This window comes from Cyprinus carpio, chromosome B13, assembly GCF_018340385.1.
Source record: "Cyprinus carpio isolate SPL01 chromosome B13, ASM1834038v1, whole genome shotgun sequence".
Classification (NCBI taxonomy): domain Eukaryota; kingdom Metazoa; phylum Chordata; class Actinopteri; order Cypriniformes; family Cyprinidae; genus Cyprinus; species Cyprinus carpio.
In genome coordinates, this window is record NC_056609.1 from 1244156 (window position 1) to 1256705 (window position 12550).

The following is a 12550-nucleotide window of genomic DNA, read 5'->3' on the forward strand; positions in this document are numbered from 1 at the left end:
CAAACACATTTTACACATCCGGGAGCTGCAGTACTTCACTTATTTCACCTTGCATGTGTGGGATGGATGAAAAATGTATTGGGAGTTGTTAATTTCTCTTTTCACAGCTCAGGAATCATGCAGGTCAAATTCCATTTTACACAAAGCATCGCAAGACTGTGGTAATGGCAGTTAGAATGTTATCTATCCCTCATAGAGAGAGAGAGAGGGAAAATGACAAATTGCTACCAGTACTGAGGAAGGTACTGCAAAATGGTGCAAGATACTCATAATTTAAAACAGTTCAACTACAGTCAAGCTACACTTTTGAAAAAGTTAGCTTCAATGAAAGCTGTGAACAGAAAGTAGGTAACTACATTGTAAACAAAGGGACATTATATATAAACTACTTTTGTGAACTAGTCCTTGGTTTTTCATTCAACTACATTAAAACCAATGCAATGTAAATATCTGGACACTGTACAGTAGGTCAATAATTATCCAAAAAAAGGGTAATTTAAAAATGTGAGCTTGATCAAGCATACCTGAAAGCCTTGATGTGTTATCGTGTCAGCACTGCATTTTGTGATGGCCTAGACTCCAATAGCATCCATGCCATAGAGGCCTTAATGCACTTGAACCCCAGTAATCGTTGCTTGCAGCTATATTTACTGTTGTTTTTGTGCGTTCCTTCAGATATAATACTGCTGGCACCCTGCTGCCAATAATTAGCCTCAATTAGGATGACAGTATCAAATTTTACAAACAGGCAAAAGCTGCGCTATTCTATTTTGAAAAGTGCTAATAAAAGTTAGTTAGTTAGTTGCTCCCTAAGTCTGTAACAAATTTTAGGCCTTCAAGTTCTAATAGAGGAAATTGTTGGATAGGAAATGGGTCATCGAAAAAAAAAAAATAAGAATCAAGCAAAAGGGGAAGTAAAATGTTTTCAATTCCCACTCTTACTTTACTCAAAAAGACTTTTCTTCCAGTTAAATTTGGAATTGTGACAGACAATGAAAAGAAATCCTTTGGGATAAGGTTGTTACATGGTGAACGCTACAATGCTTTGAACTTACGTCACACAGAATTAACCCACAGAAGGAGGGTGTGAGGGATTGAGATAAACATGTTTGTAATGGTATATAATAATATCCACTTTGGCCATAGCTTTTTTCTCTTCCCCACTGTTTATTTCCATGCATGTACTGTGGGAAGTTCTTCTTAGCAAGCGGCGATTATTTCAGCTCCCCCTCCTTTCGTCTTTTCTCTTTGTTGTCATGCCGTCAGTACTTAAAACGTTCCAGTGATTTTAATTTCACTGACATAGGCACAAGCTAAGGCGGTACATATGTGCTGCAATGTGCGCGAGACATAGCTTTTCTTCAGATTTGATCACGGACTCGTGGAAACAGATTGCAGTGCCGGAATGTGCCATTGAGCCTTACAAAGCCCATCTGTTTGGGCGACCCAGTGGAAAGAAGAACATAGCGGGCAGCAGGCAGAATGATGGAGTACCCATTAAAGATAAGGGAGGCTGGGGTGGCCCACCTCACCAGATTGTTGTTGGGGACACGAAATAGGCCTGCATTTCCTCTCCCCCTCCATCACCTTCTCAGTTTCAACATGGCAGCAGTTTCTGAGGGACTGACATACTTTCACATACGCTGATATTCATTTTTTTTTTTTCACTCTCTCTCTCGTCGGATTACCTATTGAGGTTTGTGAGGGGGGAGTCATATCACAGCTTTAAATAAGCATGTGTGTGGCGGTGCATGCGTTTGGCTGGAATTTTTCTCCTCTCACACGTTGTGTTCGGATGGTGTGTCATCCTGATGCTAATTCCACCTCTTCTCCAGTAAGGCGTGGGGTTTTGCGGTTCAGTGACAGCTCGATAACTAGAGCCGGTTGAGGTGTCTCTGTTACATTTCCCATTTGCCGTCTAATTCACACATCAGAAACATGTACTCACAAAAGTGCAGTCGAAACAGGGTAAAGACACCGCCGCCGAGGATTTGGTAATGTTGTCCGGCAGGAAACCTATAGAGAGAGACTATATCGTGCGCAGACTTTGTGCAATGGGTCGGGTCAGTGGAAATGTACACTAGAACGATTCCCCTGTAGGATATGGCATGGAGAAAGAAAGACAGTCAGAGCAAGGCAACAACAGTCATGGTGCAGAGCAGCACAGCGGGCAGGAACAGGGTCTGACTGCAAAGCCGTGTTGGGTTATTTTTAATTCATGCGCTGCCACCTGGTTAATGGAGTTTTTGGATCTTCCAGGCTGAAACATGGCTTGTTTTAGATGATCAGCTCTCAACCAAAAGCACTGAAATTATTTATGCTTTCTACTTTACAGGTCCATATAATGTAATAATAGGCAAATGTCAGAAGACATTAGAGGAAATATGCAATACAAAGATGCTCTTATCTTTGTTATCCATCTGTTTTCTTTGTGTTATTCTATTCATTAAAAAGATGTGTTTCTGTGATTTTTTATTTTCTCCTGAATTTTGGTTTCTGTTTAAATGAAATATGATTTGACTATATATATATATATATATATATATTATATATATATATATATATATATATATATATATATATTATATATTAAATTGGTGATGGTAATTTTAATATTATAACTATTTTTGCTAAGGCTGTTACTTATGTTAGGGGTTGGTTTAGCTCTGCACTGCTAAGTGGTAAACTCTTGTGCAGAAGAGATCATGATTCACAGTGAATTTTAAAATATTTATAGCACAACTGCAAACATGACGATTGGTTTCTTTTTAAGGGAAAGCAGTAAAATATCCAAAATTCCATTCTAACTGTGGCCTAAATCATATCTGTCTTTCTGTTAGTTATTTAATTTAATTTTATTTTATTTTATAATTAAATTAGTTATTAGTTATTAAATTCCCCCAACCCTAGTAAAGGCACTATATAAAATAAAAATATAAAATAAAATTAATAGTTATTATTATTATTATTATCTATTTTTTCCCATAAACCTCATACATTTAGGTGAATATATAAAAGTGTATATTGAAGGTTCTGCAACTGATATTTCTCCATTTTTTACCTTTAAGTGTTTTTGCAGTTTACTTAAATATGACAAGTGAATTATTAAAAGTGCAAATAAATTACATAGTTTTGACATTAATATGTGGTAGAAGATACTGCTTATATAAGAATTAGACAAGAAATGGAGGCTTGTTAAGAGGATATGTGCTAATACTTTTTCTAAGTTTTTTTGCCTGTCAGAGGATAACAATGGTGAAATATATATATATATATATATATATATATATATATATATATATATATATATATATATATATATATATATATATATATATATATATACATAAATATGTATATATATATACATAAATTTAAAAATGCCCCTTTTTTGAGCCAGTAGCAACCATTCAAAATAATCAAAGCAAAACATTCGCTTAAATGCTCCTATCAACTACTTTTTAAAATTTATTTAATATAAACACTCTCGTTTTTGTGGCTCTTACTGTACATGAGTGAACAGCTTTTCTACAGAAATTGTAAGAATGTAGTTTTTCTCCTTACACTTCCAGCCACAAATCATAGTTTTTCCTTTATTAAGGATTTTATGTGCTCTGGGATTATATGACCTGGCAAAGAAAGCTTGAATCATTTTATTAGACAAAATGGAGTGTATATTGCCTTTTTTTTCTTCATGGGAAATGGTTCTCACATGTAATACTCTAGATATGTAAAAAAGCCTAAATCCAGGAACAAAGAGCATCCTAGGTAAAAGAGTTTCTAATTGCAGCAAAGCCAATTACTGCGATATTCCCTGTCTCACTGGCGTGCGCACATGGGGACATGCTCCGCGAGCAGTTTGCTTGTAGAATTAATCACTTTGATGCCAGTTTGAGTGATCCTATCAAATTAAGCTTTGGGTCAAGCATATTAAACAAAAGAGTGGGGATCTATCTTTAATATATCTACAGTGTGGTCCGCATCAAATTGAAATAAATCAAACATCACGTTAATAGGTGCTGTCCGACATCAGTCAGCAGCTCGCGGATGACTCGCCGAGCTGTGATCAGAGATGCCAGGGAATCTAATCATCGCCTGCAAATTAAAAAGATTTTAATAGCGATAGCGTACACAGGCGCACCGCTCACTGTCCCGGAGTCACTCTCCTCTGACAGCGACTGGTTACACTGCATTACTCGTGGATGAATGGAAGCGTTTTTGGGGGGCGAATCGATAGACTTAACCAAGACGTGCGGTTATCTTGATCAAGGCTGAAAATGAGAACAATATCTGAGCCCTGCGAGATAAAGTTATCCAACTACGCGATTTAAAAGCAATCTCTGTTTGATCAGAGTCCAGCGTGCGTCTGCCTCTAATGAGAAACTTTGATGCTAGCTATAAAACCTATGTTTGTTCTTACGCCCAAAACTGTAAGCAGCGCTTTCATTGGCAGCTTTTTTGAGAAATGCACATGTAGATGTAGGCCTTACACAATTCTGCGTCTAATGAGAAAAACTTTGATGCCGCTTGTTCCTTTGGCCAGAACTGTGAGGATAGATTTCAGAACCTCACTCTCCTCAAAAAAATAGTCCACGTGTAGATGCACACTCAGATCTTCAGACACCAAAAGCCTTTTTAACAAGCACTTGTCATCAGTTTTGTTTGTTGAAGGGTATAAAAGCGGGTATTAAGCACCCACGCACGTTTCTGGAATCCTCCTTGTCTGATGATCAGATTGAAGTGTTGTTTATTCAAATGGGAGAAAGTGAGCTTTCAACTTTCTCAGTCATATGGAAGACAGGTTTAGTGCTACAATAAAATGAGAATCAACAAAGTTGATATGGGTATTTACCAATAAAAGCCCCAGTTTAGTGCTGAAAAGCTTGTAAGAGGATTATGGTAGTTTAGGCTTCGCACTGACCGGGTTCAGGGCCCTTGGCTTTGAATCTAATGTCATTGTTCCTTCCTCGCCGGCTGAAAATCCTTCCGCTTGTTTCCTGAAGCAGGTCAGCAGTGGATGTGTGTTAAAAGGGGACTGACTGCGCAGATGGTGCTACACGTCTGACTTCCTGTGCAGTGGGTGAGTGTTTGTGGGCACTAGAGCTCTCATTTACACCATGGGATGGTTACTTTTTATACGTAAAACATATTTATATTTAACAGGACACTGAAGATTAAATGCATTGCAATTATTATTATTATTAGAAATACTGTATCTCACTCTTTCACTGCTGGCCAAAAATATATGAAAATATATTCAAATACAAAACTTAAATGCATAATATTTTTTCCCAATATTACTGTATTTTTGATTAAATAAATGCAGCATTGGTGAGTATAATAGCATATCATTATTATGTTTCCAATCTTTGACCAGTAGTGTACCATTAAAAACATCTGAAAAAGAGTTTGTCCAGATTTACTTTGATTTGGGTTTCAGACAGAATGGAAACATTTAAATTGTAACCCAAGTTAACAGTATGCAAACAGATATAATCAACCTTTTCCTACACTGTAATATTCTGCAGAAACAACAACATGGATCTTAGTCGGAATAGATTTTTCTTCTAGTGTTTTATCAGTTGAACGCTCACTCAACCGATTTAACTGTCTGTACTATACTTCTATTCCTCACAGCTTTATTTTTATTGATGTTTAAACCAAACATGTTTGTTCATTACAAAACATTTTTAAATATATCTGACATCAGAAAAGTTCAAATAAAGCTCCTATTTCTGCATTATGTTTGGAGTTACAGGCCCGTGGTTCTTTGCGTTGTGTTTTGTCTTGGCCAAGATGGCTGCAGCTCCCGCTGGTCTCGGCAGCAGCAGTAGAGGAGGAGGAGGCGGGGGAACGGTGGAGGGGGAGATGGCAGATTTTTCACCTGGAGGCAAATGCAGGGAGAGGAAGCTGTGGGCTTCATCAGGGAGCTGCTCGGCTCAGCTCAGCACAGTTCCAGGAAGCACATCTCCTCCGTTATTCATTATTCATCCAGCCTCACAATTAGTTCCATAATGCTCATGCTACAGGAAACCCTGATATTCATGGTCTCTATAAAATGATACACTTTTTTCCTATGTCTTATGTCCATCTACTCCTGGCTAAATGGTTCCATGTAGCATCATTCTGGGTTTCCTTTTTGTTAGTTTAAGGAATAGGTTAGTTGGAATTAAATGTTGTCATTATTTAGTCTTTTATTCATCCATAAAACACAAAAGTCTTTTACAAAAGATTGAAAAAGAACAAAAAGCATAATTTAAGTGGTATGTGTTTTTTTTTTAATTACCAGTTTAATAGCAGAACGTATATTTCCTCAATTCTACTTTTACATAAACAGATTTGAGAACTACTGTAGAAAACTGATTATTTATGCTTAGAATTGAAAAAAAGTAGAAAAGTAGTTATTTAAATGTTATGAATATATATATATAACACACACATACACACACCGGCACACAAAAAAGTACACACACACGCACCCACACACACATCTATTTATAGACTTATATATATAATACGTATAGTATGTAGATAATATCTTATTATTTTATGTAATTGTTTTGTTTCACTCACATTTCACTGCTGATTATATATGCTCTATATATATGCTCTATATATGCTCTATATAATCGTGTATGTGACGAATAAAAATCTTGAATCTTGCTTAAGATGAATTGTGGAACATAAGCATCATACTTTGCAACACAACACAGGGGAAGTCGTGGCCTAATGGTTAGAGAGTCGGCCTCCCAATCGAAGGGTTGTGAGTTCGAGTCAGCGGCCGGCAAGGCATTGTGGGTGGGGGGGAGTGCATGTACATTTCTCTCTCCACCTTCAATACCTGACTTAGGTGCCCTTGAGCAGGCAGTACGAACCCCCAACTGCTCCCACGGTCTCACGCAGCATAAAAAAAATGGCTCCCACGCCTTGCCCCGGGTGTGTTTATTTTCATACAGTGTGTTTTGGTGTTCACTGCTCTGTGTGTGTGCACTTGCTCGGATTGGTTTAAATGCAGAGCACGAATTTCTGAGGTAATGGGGTCACCATACTTGGCTGAATGTCACTTTCACTTCACTTCACTTCACTTCAAAACTTCCGATTAGAATCTTTGACTGTTTATATACACATTATTCTCAGTACTCTGATTATGCCTTAATTTGCACAATGGTTAATGTGTTTCACTGCATTTGTAATTGGATTATTAAAAGAAAAAAAAATAGATTGATACATAAATAGAATATGCCAAATGTTATATTCTGATTTCAGGAACTGGAATATTGACTTAATCCGGTTATGGCATCTAGGTTAAAGGGGTCATATGACATTGCTAAAAAGAACATTATGTTGTGTATTTGGTATAATGCAATGTGTTTATGCAGTTTTAAGGTAAAAAAAAAACAAAAAAAAAAACTTTATTTTCCACATTACTGTATCATTATTGTTTTTCTCCTCTATGCCCCGCCATTTCTGCAAAATGTCGATTTTAAAGCCCCCCCTCCGCTCGGTCTCTGAAAAGTGAGGTTGTTGCTCTGATTGGCCAGCTATCCAGTGCGGGGTGTTGATTGCAGCCACGGGAGCGTTAAACATTAAAACAATGTCTGCATTTGTGATTGAGAGAAATGACAAACAACAAGTGCTACTCTACACTTGTCTTCCAAAACTTGCGTTGGAATCATCAGTGGCAAATCCTTTAAATATTTAAACATCTGTACATGAGTGATAACAGCTTTTCTACAGAAATTGTAAGAATGTAGTTTTTCTCCTTACACTTCCAGACACAACTAATAGTTTTTCCTTCTATAAGGATTTTATGTGCTCTGGGATTATATGACCTGGCAAAGAAAGCTTTGACATCATTTTATTAGACAAAATGGAGATGTATATTGCCTTTTTTTTCTTCATGGGAAATGGTTCTCACATGTAATACTCTAGATATGTAAAAAAGCCTAAAATCCAGGAACAAAGAGCATCCCTAGGTTTAAAAGAAGTTTTCTAATTGCAGCAAAGCCAATTACTGCGATATTCCCTGTCCTCATCTGGCTCGTGCGCACATGGGGGACATGCTCCGCGAGCAGGTTTGCTTGTAGAATTAATTCACTTTGATGCCATTTTGAGTGATCCTATCAAATTAATGCTTTGGGTCAAGCATGATTAAACAAAAGAGTGGGGATCTACTCTGTTAATATGATCTACAGTGTGGGTCCGCATCAAAATTGAAATAAATCAAACATCACGTTAATAGGTGCTGTCCGACATCAGTCAGCAGCTCGCGGATATGACCGTCGCCGAGCTGTGATCAGAGATGTGCCAGGGAATCTAGCATCAATCAGCGCCTGCAAATTAAAAAGATTTTAATAGCGATAGCGTACAGCGCACACCGACTCACTGTCCCGGAGTCACTCTCCTCTGACAGTGCGACTGTTACACTGCATTACTCGTGGATGAATGGAAGCGTTTTTTTGGGGGGCGAATCGAGAGACTTAACCAAGACTGCGGAAATTATCTTGATCAAGGCTGAAAATGAGAACAATATCTGAGCCCCTGCGAGATAAAGTTATCCAACTACGCGATTTAAAAGAAATCTCTGTTTGATCAGAGTCCAGCGTGCGGCCTCCTCTAATGAGAAACTTTGATGCTAGCTATAAAACCTATGTTTGTTTCTTACGCCAAAACTGTAAGCAGCGCTTTCATTGGCAGCTTTTTTGAGAATGCACATGTAGATGTAGGCCTTACACATTCTTCTGCGTCTAATGAGAAAAACTTTGATGCCGCTTGTTCCTTTGGCCAGAACTGTGAGGATAGATTTCAGAACCTCACTCTCCTCAAAAAATAGTCACGTGTAGATGCACACTCAGATCTTCAGACACCAAAAGCCTTTTTAACAAGCACTTGTCATCAGTTTTGTTTGTTGAAGGGTATAAAAGCGGGTATTAGCACCCCACGCACGTTTCTTTCTGGAATCCTCCTTGTCTGATGATCAGATGAAGTGTTGTGTTATTCAAAATGGGACTCACATGGGAAAGTGAGCTTTCACACTTTCTCAGTCATATGGAAGACAGGTTTAGTGCTACAACATGAAAATGAGAATCAACAAAGTTGATATGGGTATTTACCAATAAAAGCCCCAGTTTTAGTGCTGAAAAGCTGTAAGAGGATTATGGTAGTTTAGGCTTCGCACTGACCGGGTTCAGGGCCCTTGGCTTTGAATCTAATTGTCATTGTTCCTTCCTCGCCGGCTGAAAATCCTTCCGCTTGTTTCCTGAAGCAGGTCAGCAGTGGATGTGTTAAAAAGGGGACTGACTGCGCAGATGGTGCTACACGTCTGACTTCCTGTGCAGTGGTGAGTGTTTGTGGGCACTAGAGCTCTCATTTACACCATGGGATGGTTACTTTTATACGTAAAACATATTATATTTAACAGACACTGAAGATTAAATGCATTGCAATTATTATTATTATTAGAAATACTGTATCTCACTCTTTCACTGCTGGCCAAAAATATATGAAAATATATTCAAATACAAAACAGCTCTTAATATTTTTTTCCCAATATTACTGTATTTTTGATTAAATAAATGCAGCATTGGTGAGTATAATAGCATATCATTATTATGTTTCCAATCTTTGACCAGTAGTGTACCATTAAAAACATCTGAAAAAGAGTTTGTCCAGATTTACTTTGATTTGGGTTTCAGACAGAATGGAAACATTTTAAATTGTAACCCAAGTTAACAGTATGCAAACAGATATAATCAACCTTTTCCTACACTGTAATATTCTGCAGAAACAACAACATGGATCTTAGTCGGAATAGATTTTTCTTCTAGTGTTTTATCAGTTGAACGCTCACTCAACCGATTTAACTGTCTGTACTATACTTCTATTCCTCACAGCTTTATTTTTATTGATGTTAAACCAAACATGTTTGTTCATTACAAAACATTTTTTAATATATCTGACATCAGAAAAGTCAAATAAAGCTCCTATTTCTGCATTATGTTTGGAGTTACAGGCCCGTGGTTCTTTGCGTTGTGTTTTGTCTTGGCCAAGATGGCTGCAGCTCCCGCTGGTCTCGGCAGCAGCAGTAGAGGAGGGAGGAGGAGGCGGTGGGAACGGTGGAGGGGGAGATGGCAGATTTTTCACCTGGAGGCAAATGCAGGGAGAGGAAGCTGTGGGCTTCATCAGGGAGCTGCTCGGCTCAGCTCAGCACAGTTCCAGGAAGCACATCTCCTCCGTTATTCATTATTCATCCAGCCTCACAATTAGTTCCTATAATGCTCATGCTACAGGAAACCCTGATATTCATGGTCTCTATAAAATGATACACTTTTTTCCTATGTCTTATTTCCATCTACTCCTGGCTAAATGGTTCCATGTAGCATCATTCTGGGTTTCCTTTTTGTTAGTTTAAGGAATAGGTTAGTGGAATTAAATGTTGTCATTATTTAGTCTTTTATTCATCCATAAAACACAAAAGTCTTTTACAAAAGATTGAAAAAGAACAAAAAGCATAATTTAAGTGGTATGTGTTTTTTTTTTAATTACCAGTTTAATAGCAGAACGTATATTTCCTCAATTCTACTTTTACATAAACAGATTTGAGAACTACTGTAGAAAACTGATTATTTATGCTTAGAATTGAAATTAGTAGAAAAGTAGTTATTAAATGTTATGAATATATATATATATACACACATACACACACACACACACACACCACACACACACACACATATTTATATATATATATATATATATATATATATATATATATATATATATATATATATTATTTATGTAATGTTTTGTTTTCACTCACTGCTGATTTTATATATGCTCACTATATGATTATATATGCTCTACTATAATCTTGTAAGATGTATTGTGGAACATGACATACTTTGCAACACAATAAAAATCTTGCCTAATCTTGACTTCCCAATCGATGAGTTTCGAGTCTCGGGCACGGCAGGACATTGTGGGGAGTGCATGTACAGCATCATACCATGACTTTGCAAGGCACGAACCCCCAACTTCCAGCATAAAAAAAAATGGCTGCCCAATCTGTGTTCACTGTCTGTGCGTGTTATATATGCAGAGCACGAATTCTGATTATGGGTCACCATCAGTACTTTCTGACTTACTGCTTGATTAGAATTTTTGCACACATTGGTTCAACTTGTATTATGTTTCACTGCATGGTTATTACTCTGATTATGCCTTAATTTGCACAATGGTTAATGTGTTTCACTGCATTTGTAATTGGATTATTAAAAGAATGTTATATTGTTTTTTAAGTAAATGGAATATTGAATTTGTTATGTTATGGCATCTAGGTTAAAGGGGTCATATGACATTGCTAAAAAGAACATTATGTTGTGTATTTGGTATAATGCAATGTGTTTATGCAGTTTAAGGTAAAAAAAAAAAAAAAAACATTATTTTCCACATACTGTACATTATTGTTTCTCCTCTATACCCCGCCTTTCTGAAACATGTCGATTTTTAAAAGCTCATCGGTCTGAAAAGTGAGGTGTGCTCTGATTGGCCAGCTATCCAGTGCGTTGTGATTGCATCACACGGCGTAAACATAAAACCATGTCTGCATTTGTGATTGGAGAAATGACAAACAACAAGTGCTACTCTACACTGCTCAAAACTTGCGTTTGAATCATCAGTGGCAAATCCTTTAAATATTTAAACATAATTACAAGCTGTGAGTCAGAACAGCCGACATCGTAGTCTACTCTCCCAGGATCAGGAAACAGTCCTCCATAAAATGCGCTGCACACATCTGAATATTTGGGTTGGACTGTTCTGGAACAGTGTTGTAAATACAACTTAACCACTGATTTCTAGTTGTGTCCTCTTTTGGAAGGCCAAACAAAGTAGTTTCTTTTTCGCAACGAAACACACAGTGTCTTCACAACATGGTGGCGGCAACAGTGAGAATAAAAGTTATGGCTTCTTTCTTTGTGTGAAAATTTGGGCGGCATTATGCTAATCTTCCCACATCATGAAGTAGACATTTGGGGGCGTGTTTGAATGAGGCGTTTTAGGAAAGGAAACACTCCAAAGAGAAAGGAAAACTTGAAATCGCATCATATGACCCCTTTAACACATTTAGATGACACATACATAATCAAAATGTGACTATATTCCAGTATTAATCTACTTTTTCTTGCGCATGTGTCACTGGCCCAGACACTCAACATACGATATGTATTTTCATGGAAGTCATTTTACAGTGTGTTTCTTCTTTCTTGAAGTCACACACACACACACACACACACACACACACACACACACACACACACACACACACACACACACACACACACACACACACACACACAGTCATTCTCACAGTTTAATTCTTTAGTTGTTAAGTTGGTTAAGTAATTTTCTTTTTTTTTTATTTTTTTTATTGTTGTTTTTATTGACGATGAAATAGCTTGGGACATTTTCCGATAATTTTGAGGAGAAATACATGGCCTAACAATGGCATATTGCTTACAGAGACATTAATTTCCACATTAGTTTCCTCACA